Here is a 12,714-nt window from a genome sequence, read left to right on the forward strand (position 1 = left end):
TTTATAAGAAAGTATTTTATCTTAGTATGAAACTTTCCGATATGAGCACATCGGGCGGGAACAAAGAAACAAACATACTACTATAAAGGGACCAAACTGTACATTTACAGAAAACCGATTAAGAAAATATTTGTGTTTAAGTTTAAGTAAATGTGGTGATTAGTGATTACCATCTTATATTGAAATAATTCTGATTTCTTTCTAGATTCATAAAAATATGGATGATTTGCAGAAATATGATCATTTAATGCCTAGTGTTTAACTTGTGGCAATTTGTATAAAATAGCCTCACAATATGAGTAAAAAATCACGCTAAAATAAATTATGATGAGCGCGTCATAATTTTATTACGATCTTTATTCTTCTAATTTGCTAAATTATTCATGAGTGTTATGAATTAATGTGTTCAATTATTCAGAGGTTATAACAGATACTTCACAACTTTAGTATAATTTGCAAAATGGCCATTTTTGTACAAATTTATTAAACGAGGGGAAAAAATTAAACAACAAACCACGAAATGTCAAAATTTCTCTCTTGAAATTTCTTATTACCTAGTTTTTATGAAGTGAGTATTATATTAGGTCCTATGTTTGAGACTATGGCGAAAAGTCTCTAAATTATTACATTTCCAAAGTAACATGTGAATCTTATAAATTAATGGAACATTATTAAAAATTAAAATAGTAATTCAATAATGTTAAATTATTATTTTTTTAGTCGAGAGTTTATCAAAAACTATCTCTCTATCACCAAAAATAAGAATAAGGTCATATTCTTCTTAAATTTCATGTGTAAAATTACACTAAATATGTTATTGTTGTTATTGCTAAACGGTCTAAAATTCATGTAAAAATTGTAATTCACGATTAATTTGCTGACTAGTATTGTGATTAGTTTCTCCATTTATGTTCTTTTACTTTGACCAAAAGAAAAATAGAAATCTGTTCTGAAAAAACATAACATAAACATGTACGTCTGTGGTGTAAAAAACGTTACTCATATATACTATTTTATGTTCTTTCTTTCTTGTCCATTTCGTAAAAAATAACACCTATTTATATTTATTTATTTTAATTCAACTTTATAATTTTACCGTTCAAAAATAGTAAAATAAAATAATGATAACCCGATATGCTTAATTTTCAGAAGTTTTTAGGAGAACGTACTTTTGTATTTATTATTATATATATCTAAAATACATGTCAAAACATTTTTTAAACTCTTTGTCGATAAATAATTTTTCATTTAAAATTAAACAAAGAAAGTAGTAATTGTTAACCATAAAGCTACCATAAAGATAAAATTTACGAAAAGTAAATTAACTATTCATAACATTAACCAATACTTTATTCTTATCTTCACAAGTAGAGAAATTATTTGTGACGTTAAAATTATCTAATCGTATTTTTAGGAAATAATTATTTTTAAAAAGAATGATAAGAATTAGAATGAAAATAAATTAAGGACCCACTTGAAAAAAAAAAAATGGCGAGCGTGTGAGGTCTACATAGTGGACCATGACAACAGAATCGACATTTTGCATTGCATGGCCTTTATTTATTAACGTAACGTACTCTAATTTGGCTATATGATAAATACATTTTTTTTTTCGTTCCAATTTTTTTGTCTGATCTTATTTTAACATGTTATTTAAGAAAAAAAGAAAAAATAACTTAATCTTATAGTATAATTTACATAAAATATGTCAAATATTTTAAACTAATATTTAAATAGGGATGAAAAACTGAAAATTGAAAATTATAAAAACCAAGACAAATAAATTAAAACCGAGGATATACATTATAAAAAGGGCTGCGAGCCTATGACAAATAAAAGCTAAGGTGCCAGCACAGCACCTTTTCCACTTTTGTTTTTTTCGTACGGATTTGGTACGGTTCTTTGCACTTCCTTTCTACTTTACCTAATTTCTCCCCTATAATAACTCCACCTTCCCTTTCTCTACTTTCTTTTGGTATTTCTTTTTTTATTTTATTCATTTTTAAGAATGTTTTTTTTTTATAAAAAAAAATCACATGATATTTTTAAGATTATAATATTAAAAAGTATTTTAATATATTATATATTTTCTTAGTTTAAAATCATAAAATTTAAAACTTTTATTTATTTTTCCTAATTACGTGTCAATTAAATAATCAGACAAACAAATTGAAATAGAAGAAGTAACTAGGGGTATTCAAAATCGAATTGTAACCGATAAGCCAACCACAAAATTAGCTTATTGGTTTATTGGTATTGGGTTATCGAATAAATGGTTAGTGAATGGATTATAATTTTATAATTAACGACTTATTGGTGAGGGGCGGGGGAGAATTATTCAATATCCTTATCGGATAAACTGTTAGCCCGTCAAGAGTTACCATACTTACAATTTTAACTTAGGCATATTAACATCGTTTAATATTTTTCCATAGTAAATAATTATGTATTGTTAATCCTAAAGCGGTAAGGTCAAAATTTTGAAAACATATTTACTTTTCTGTTATAAACTATTACACTACTATTAATCTATATTTTTTGTAATATAGAAAAAACTATAATTTAATTGCATTTTAAAAGAGTAAAAAGAAGTCTTTTATAAAGGTATGTTCATGGAGAAAAAATGATAGAGATTAGCTGATACACCGTCTGATAATTATCCGATAAGTATTAGTCTGTTATCGAACCAATCAATATCTTATAGATTAGCTAACAGATTAGTAAATTTAAAAATCAATATTCGATAAACCAAATCATTAGGAAAATGCGCGCAATCTGTCCGATAAGCACTGCCAGAAGTAACTATGTTTTGTTTTCAACTAAGAGTATGTCTAGTATGGATTTGTAAGTTTCTCATGTTTGAATTTTGATTGACTAAAATATTTTTGACTCAACTAAATTTACACACTGCATAAGATCCATTTTTTTTAAAAAAATACTTCCTACCATTTTATTTTTTTTCTTTTAAAAAAAATACCTCCTACCATTTTTTATTTTTTATTTGGATTCAAGTTTGAAATTTTTAATTAAAGATATAGATAATTGATGTATTCATTCCATCACCATCTCAAGGATTCTTTTTGATAACTTATTCATTCATTTAATGATTTATTCAATTCTCCCCCTTTATATATTTTTAATTTTTTTTTTTTAAACTTATATATTTCGACTTCTCACCTTGTATGGTGCAAATAAGAAGTTCTTGTCCCACTAATTAAGGATGAATCTTCTAAGGAACTGGTTGATTATAATACAATGCAAAAAAAGTCCTAAATTAGATTGTAGATCAATATGCACTATAATTTGTTAGGAAAAAGGATTAATAGAAAAAAATAAAAATTGATGAATAACATAAAGTAGTTTATGCGTGTATAAACACTTTATTTTGATTAGAGAAGTTGTCTTTTTAAAAACACAAACAACCATATATATATAATAAAAATCTCATCACTCCGGGTTTGGTATTCCCTTTGAGACTTCTATTAATGTGGATTCTATCGAAGTCCACAAATACTCACTTTTTTGAGTTGTTATTTAATTCGTGTTTACTTTTTAATTATTATTCCCTTTGTCTCTAATTACTTGTCCATCTTTCATTTTATAGTTGTCCCTAATTACTTGTCCATTTTAACAAATTAAGAAATGACAATTTTTTTTACCTGTTATACCCTCAATTAAATGACTAATTACTTTGAAAAATATAGAACTTTTGATCCACTTCATAATTAATAGGGGTAAAATGGTAAACTCACTATGTCATTAATTGATTTCTTAATAGGTGTGCCAATTCAAAAGTGGACAAGTTGTTAGGGACAAAGGAAGTATATTTTTGCAAGTTTATGTGTTTTAAGAACAACTTCAAATATATGTGACTCAAATAAAAAATTTGCAATCGACTTCTGATATGTTATCTCTGCGAAGGTCAAACATTAAACATTTTCACTTGAAATTTACTAAATGACTTGTCAAGGTTAACTTTAGACATTTTAAACTAAAATTTTAGACTTAGAAAGATCAAATTACGAATAATTTTTATTGAAGTTTTACTTGATTTGTCAATACTAACTTCAAACATACATAACTGAGATGCATATTAAAATTGACTAAAATTTCATTCATAGCAGTCTCAGTTGATATATATATATTTTTCCTACAAGTATTTTTTGTTCACTATTCGTAAAACATTTATTAGTTATCCGAAAAAAATTATCGTAGCTTATCGATCTCGTAATTCACTATTCTCAGGTATCTCAACATATAATGTAATTAATTAAATTATTATAGGAGCTGGGATTTGGTCAAAAACTTCTAAGAAGGAGAAAATCCTGAAATTTTCTTGAATTTCGGCGTAAGACAAGTAATTTGATTATTATTAATAATATAAGCTCGTGTTTGAACATGTAATATGAAGTTATGATTTTAAATTAGCGTTCAGGATCATGATAATTTCAAATCCCGAATTCTATTTCAAATCATGATTTTAACTTTTTTTTAAATGTAAAACTTGACCCATAAGTTTATATTTTATAAGAAACATGCCCATCATTTTAATTTTTATAATAAGAAAAATTCATGCTCGAAGGGAAGAAATTATATTTTTATCATGTGAAAGAATTATATTAAAGAATAATTAGTTATTATCATATTGACTAGTAGGTTTTTATGAAAATTATGTATATTTAAAAGTTTGTAATCACAAACATTAATACATAAAAAGAACATAGAGATATGTGATTTATTATTATGTTGCCTTAGGATATTCCGATATCTAGTTTATAAATTATAATTTGCTTATTTGGTAAGACTATATAAGAATTAGAGATTTTTTTTTAACGTCACCTTAAGATTGTATATTTAGCTCAATATACTATTATCTGGATTTGGTTTTCCCGTCATCAAATATTAGCTAATTAATCTATATATTTCTTGAAATTAAATAAATATTATCTTTGGAGACTGGATTTATTTTAGTGACCTTGACAAATAAAGAGATTAAAAGGCACCAAGCATGCTTGTTCATGTTTGGAGTTTATATTGAGTAAATATATCGCATATTTTTATCTGTTAAGTTAACTGATTAAATTACTTGCTTGTAATCTTTCTTTATATAGAATCATGGTGTTTATATATTCTTTATTTGCTTTTATTGATCCACTATCAAGATTTTTTTTTTGGTTATTATAACTATTACAGTTATTGAAGGATTATATTTATGGATTGATTTTAGGGAATATGGTCTGATATACTTTTTAATTTTGTCATTTATAGTTGATATATCCTTCGTTATGAAAGTGACTCATATAAAATGAATAAATTTTCTTGATAAATATACTTTTTTCATAAGTTAAATATGAAAAATAGAAAACGTGACATAATGAATCGCAATAATCAATAATCAATCATTGTTAATGAAAGATAAATATTTCATTAGAGAGATTTCTTTCGAAATTATGTATACTTTGGCTTAATTAGGGTTGATCTCTATTTCAAGCTATGAATGATAGGCTAGCTAATCATAATTTGACTCGCTTTAAGTCATTAATTAGACTATTGGATGTGACATAATCTTATTTGATTAGTTGAAAAATATCACTTGAATACTCAAAAAACTTTGATTGACCCTTTAATTGGATTAAACACGTTACCCTTTTTAGACTAATGGATGTGACAACATTATTTGATTAGTTGAAAAATATCACTTGAACACTCAAAAAAAACTTCGATCGACCCTTTAATTTGACTAAACACGCTACGTAATTTGAATATATTGTCCTTTAATTTGATTAAACACGTTACATAATTTGAATTGGTACGCTAGTCAAGTATGGCATGATTATTGGCTTTAATTAGGATCACGATCATGATTAGTTAAATGAACATGCTAAATACCTCAACCAAATGAATTAATTGACTCGTAATATATATTTGTTTGGACCACATATCTTGAAATTAAGAATGTTACCCAAATATATACCGACTCAATCCAAAAAAGATTTGAATGTCTTGCAATATCTATATAGATACATATTAATTAGATCGATCAATAAATATCAAGGTTTTAGGAAATATTATTCTGGCTAAGATATTAATGACAAAAATGATTTGTTATGGACAACTATATTGAAATGGTACATATATACCTAAGTGTTGTTACATTTATACTTATAGAGTAGTTGCTAATTAATATGAGTTGAATTTTTACTATAAAAAAGGGGAGACAAATAAGTGTAATAAGGTTTGAAAATATTATTATATTTTATTTATAAAGAGTAGGGATTGCACATGAATATTAATAATGTAAGAAAAATAAATTGGACCTATCACATGTATGATAGAGGTTGTTAGGGCACAATGATGATAATGAAGACTTGAATTCCACATGTATTTGTGACTGATTGAATATGGCAATAACACAGCATGGGATGGCCAGCTTGTTTGTGTTTAAAATGGGCAACTAACATATATAAAATTAAATTAAAATGAAAGTGACAATACCAAGTGATATATATATATGAGAAATATTTACGAAAAAAATAATTATTTACTGTGTTTATTAATCCTCATGATTTATGATTTTTTTATAATATTTAATGTTTCGATTAATCTATAATGAAATTCAAACATGAAATGGTTATAACATAGTGAAAAAGCATGATATGTATCACTGAACTTGAGTCAAATCGTCAATTACACACTTAATCTAATTTTTTATGAAAATTTTTTTCCGAGTGGAATAAATATGTAACAAGATCAGTTAAGACTAGTGTTGAATTCTTCAAAAAAAAAATCTACGGGCGTAATTGCCTCTACTTTTATTCTTCAAATCCACAACTTAAAACTGCGGCTTCATGTTTAAAGGAAATATTTCATTTTTCAACTAATTAAGGTGTTATTTTTAGTACTTTTTTTTTTTTGCTTTTCAAATAAACGTCGATGCTTTTTTGACTAAATATACAAAGCATATTTTGGGGAAATATAAATATTACTAGTAAACGTTCTTTACTACCCAATTCATCCTGATGAACTCTTCATTTCGTCACAAAAAATGCAACATAATAGAAGTGTTTGCTCCGCCACGTATCTTTGACCAAAGAGACAAAGAACTAACCAAGATGTATTAAGATCTAATAATTAACGCTTAAGTGATTAAAAGATTTTAAAATATTGTTACTTTGTTGGTACTTCAATAATTAGACAAAAACTGGGAGTGATTAAGAGAAAACCGTACCATAAAAGCCAAGAAAATTAGAAATGAAAGTTATTTTGAAATTAGAGCCAACCTAACATGGAATTGCATTGGATGCCTCAAAACTGAAATAAGACAAACTTAGACTATAGTCCAAAGTTTATATTGCTCCGTGAGTGCAATTTATTTCTCATTTTTTAAAAAATAATTATTTTTAAAAAATTATTCTTTTTTCTAATTTTACTTTTACTATTCTAATAATGTTCTAGAACAATATGATTGAGGGTAAATAAGAGCAATTCAGTCAAAAAATTGTTTTCTTAAATGGTATGTAAAAGCCTAAACTATTTTTTGTCCATAAATGTTTACAGGTACTTCAATTTATATAAAATAACTTCCTTTTTGTTCATTCTTAAAAAAATGATATATTTTTTTATTTGATAAATATTTAATGGTACAATTAAAAATTTATTTATTTTAAGAATAATTTTGAAATATTGCAAAGTCTTTTTATATTTCTTAAATTCTATATCGGATCAAATTACATCATATAAATTAAGACAGAGAAAATATTAAATATAATATTTGAACGGTAAGTAATATATTGAATCATCTGTTCAGATGACAATTTTTTCAAAAGGTGAAATTTATGTTCAAACACAATATATCCTTGGTTAATTTTTTTTCACATGTAAGTTACGTGATTGGTATTATTAGTTTACTAATCATATACATATATGAACTAGCAAGGTTATTTTGCCCACAAGTTTCTAGGCTGATTAATTAGTTTAATTGAAAATTTTAAACGGGAGACAAGTTTCTCATTCGATAATCTCGAAAATTTCACCACAAGTTCATAAAATATTCATTGAGAGATCGAATCATAAATATTCCACAAATTTTTGGGACATTCATAAACATATGAAAATATGCTAGACTCTTCTTGATAATCAAATAAATTTCAAGAAGATCCACAAATACAAATCCTTCCATGGAGATCAAGTCTAAATCATCCTAGTTCGAGAAATAGGCCACTAGCGATCCTTGAATTACGGATAAATCATTTCATGGAGATGAAATTCAAATCATTCTCGTTCGAGAAATACACCACTATGACCCTCGAATCATGGAGAAATCTTAAGAAAGAAAAATTAAGGGGTTAATAGGTTTGTACTCGCAATTTTGATGAATAAAATTCTTCTTCTTATTTTTTTAGAAAAAAGGTTACAAAAAGGTTTCTCATTTGATACTCTTTCCCTTAAAAAAGTAATTAAAAAAATCCTGATGTCTGCGGCTTACTTTGTGATAATAGAGTATTAATTAATTATTGGAGATATAGTTTGATTTTATAATTAAAGAGACATCCAATTTAGCAATAAAAAAATATTGTCCAAATCATATTGAGGAGATAAGCAACTTTATTTAGGAGATAAATAGTTTTTAAAATAATATTGTACAAATCTGTTAACCCTTTGATTTTTAATAACGATGAGTTTTAAAACAAATATGAGTTTTAAAATATCAGAGTAATTATGAGTTTAAAATAATTTTATTTCTTAATAACATTGGATCCAATTGACTAGGAACAACTAGAAGGATTAGACGTTAAATCACACAACAAAATCCGAAAATTAACGACAACGAGCCAGGTAATCAAGTACGATATGATTATAAATAGTAATTAGATTGTTAACTAATAATACTCTCTCCGTCCCAAAATAAGTGTCATTTCAGTAAAAATCACATTCACAAAGAAATTAATAGATATAATGTGTGTAATTTCTCTAATTTGAACACTTTGAATAAAACAAATCGTAGTAAGAATTACCTTCAATGAGCCTTATGCGACAAACTTAAATTAGTTGAGACTCAAACTAGATGCCGATTTAGTATAATTGAAGTTGGTTTGGTGAAGTTCAGTAATTTTTCTTTTTATCATAATGATTTTGCAGGTGACGTAGGTAGTTTTTTTTTTTTTTTTTTTGTTGAAGCTTGCATTGCATCCATGTGATAATGAAAGGGACAAATTAAGACAAAATCATGTGGTGCTAAACATAGATTATATATTAATCCAAAAATTTGTCCTCTCAATAAGATAATGGTAGGAAATTAATTTTTCAATATTTTTCTTCTGTCCTCTTTTTATTTTATTTGGGTTTTATATTTTAACTACTTCTCTTTTTGACTATATGACAATTCATTTGGTGAGTTCCGTACATACAAGGAATCTTACTACAAGCATGAAGGCGTTGTGAAAGTGATGCCAAATCTAAGTGTATTATTTTTTTTCTTCAATAAGTATTCAATATCTTTTTTGAAGTCCGACAAGTAAGTTTAAAGCTCGAAACTTCTAGATAAAAATGTAGTTGTATTTACGACTCCAATGCAACTTTTGGTGATGGTGCGTTTGGTTGCTTCAACTTACAAGTAAACAATTTCATATGTTTCAAAAGTTAGTAAATGTATACAACACGTCAATTATAGTATATTCTACAAAATTCATTGCTTTTGTTCAAACTTGTTGAATCACATAACCTATTTGTTGACAAAATTGAATCTGTCAAATGATGCATGCTTACATCTCTATCATTCGAGCAAGACAATAATTATAGTCATTTTTTTCTTCTTAAAAATAAAAAATAAAAAAATTGAAACTACATCATGGTGATTATTGGTGAAATCACAATTACCTGACAGGAGAGGTTGCTCGAATGGTAAGCATCCTTTACCTTCAATGTTAATATTGTGGGTTCGAGTCATCATCAAATGAGCAAAAGGGGAGGGAGCTCGTATGGGGGGGAAAAAAAATATTTAAAAAATTACAATTACCTAAAATCGGACTTTAGCATTTCCTAGCCCTTATAATTTGAATATGGGCCTGGGCTGTCAAAGGTTAGGCTCAATATAAGTTGGAATTTAGCATTTGCTAGCCCTTGTAATTTCATTTTGGGGGCCCATGAAGTCCAGAAAATGAATACGGTCCAATAAACAAAGTGAAAATTGTATAAAATAACCAATTATTAATTCAAATTAAATTTTATAACCACAGTTTGATTTAATTGTAACCCGTAGCAAACAGTTGTCATTCGCCTCTCTCCCTAGGTTTCTTGCTCGCCAATCTCTCCCTCGCCTCTCTCGCTTTTATACAAACACAAATGTATAAAATGCATATGTGTTTGTATAAAGCGAGAGAAAACTGTATATACATATACGAATACATATGTTTTCATCCTATACACTTATAATTAAACAAATATAGATCTTCCCCTGTCCAGTTCTCTTTTGCCTTTCTCTCTTTCTCACTTTATACAAATACAGATTATACAAATTACAATGTATAATTTGTGTTGTATAAAACGAGAGAGAGAGAGAGATTTGATATACAAATATTTTATTTCAATTCAATTGTAGATAAATTCAAATTTTATGCAGATATACAAACACATAAAATTGAATTGAGAGGCTACCAGCGATTTATACAAACGAGAGGCTGCCAAGGATTTATACAAATGGCCTGCCAGCGAAATTATACAAATCTGAAGCTCCTGCCAGCGAGTTATACAATCTGATGCTCCATAGCAAACATAAAGTTTGTTATGGAGCGCAATTATACAAACTACATCTATAACATACAGCTATGATTTTTATGTTTATTATATGTGAAAGTTGTTCATAAACAAATACTTCACTAATTCAACTATTTTCTTGTTACAATTCGATAAATAAATAAATAAAATGAAATAAATCCCCCTTTTAATTTATTATACATTTCATTCTTTAATTCTATCACAAGCAATTCGTGAATAAGGTTTGAATTCACCTATCACCAACATCTAATTTAAATTTCTTTATTGGAGATAGAGAAAACTTGGTTCTTTAGAAATTTCTCTAAAATAGTAGAAATAAATATGAATTTCTTCGAAAGATAGAGGTAGGAAGAATTCGGAGAAGTGATTAGACAAGACATGATATGACACAAAACTTCAACTTACGAAGGATATGACTCTAAATAGAAATCTATGGCTATCGAAGATTAGTAGGTAATCGAGTATTGTCATACTTTATGTCTAAGAGGAAAATGAGTAGCCTTGGTAGTATTATTTAGTAATCACGGAATTTCTTATTCTTTAATGTTACTATATTGCTCGATTTACTTTATGCTATTTTGTTGTCATAATTTTTTCTTGCAATCATATATATTTTTTTAAAAATTCTTTTGAGCCAAGGGTCTATAGGTTGAAACAACATCTCTATTCCATAAAAGTTAGGAATAAAATATGCGTACATACTATCCATAAGCCTCACCAGTGACATTATACTGGATTTATTATCATTGTTTTGTTATTAATAAATTGTAATTTCATGAAAAGGAGGGAAGAATATTAGAACAGTTCAATTTTTTTAAAAAATATTTCCTAAATTGTACTTTCATGAAAAGGGGGAAGAATATTAGAACAGTTCAATTAATTCTAATTTTTTTCAAAGGCTAATAATAATGTCTGTCGTGAAGGTTACAAAATGGAACGTTTTTCAGCAGAATGTCCTTTAATTACTCTTCATCACACTGATATGTTGGAGAATGTTCTTAATTTTACCAACTCCTATGCTCTCCAAAATTATTAGAAAATTTAATAAAAATTTTATAGTGTTAAGAGTTAATTACATTTTATTCATATTCTTTTTCAAATTACAAAAATTTGGTGAAATCCGAATACATTTTAAAACGTCGCGATACATCACGTCTCGACTTCATATACAATTAATTACATTTCATTCATATTCTTTTTCAAATTACAAAAATTTGGTGAAATCCGAATACATTTCAAAATATTGCGATACATCGCGTCTCGATTTCATATACAACCCTCAACGTCCCGATATATCGCGTCTCAATTTCAGATACAACACTAAACATCCCAATACATCGCGTAAAATGATGTATTCGAGAAAAGTAAAGAGTAGGAATTTTTGTCATTTTGTCAAATAGTAGAAAATTTTAGAGAATATGATAAAATAAGTTGGGTATTCAGATAATTTTTCCAATTTATAATCATACACTAGGAAAACAAAACATGGATAAAGATTAACTTCTATTTTTTCCAAAAAATTACTTTGAAAAGAAAGGTCACATTTTAATTTTAACTTTTAATGAAAGGTCACATTTGATTTGAAACTGAAACAAACAAACAAACAAACAAAAGTCTGGCTGTTATATGAGGGTAAGGGAAATCTTTTCTTTCATACAATTTGTTTTTATTTAAATAAACACTTTTTGAAATTGAGACTCTAGCTAGATTAGACTAAATTAATTATGTTTATTAGGATAGGTTGTTTCTTCTTCTTCTGTTGAATCAACAAAAGTGTTCAACACTTTAATAGAATAAAAAATGAGGACAGACTGTAATTGTTAATTACTTCAAATATTAATTTGTGTGTCCTACCATCAAGTTAGACTGTAGACTTTTAAACCCAATTTAGTTTCTTGATTTAAGCAAATCAAACAAGAATATGGACGCCAGCCTATTACT

The sequence above is a fragment of the Solanum stenotomum genome, chromosome 1 (assembly GCF_019186545.1).
Source record: "Solanum stenotomum isolate F172 chromosome 1, ASM1918654v1, whole genome shotgun sequence".
Taxonomy (NCBI): Eukaryota; Viridiplantae; Streptophyta; class Magnoliopsida; order Solanales; family Solanaceae; genus Solanum; species Solanum stenotomum.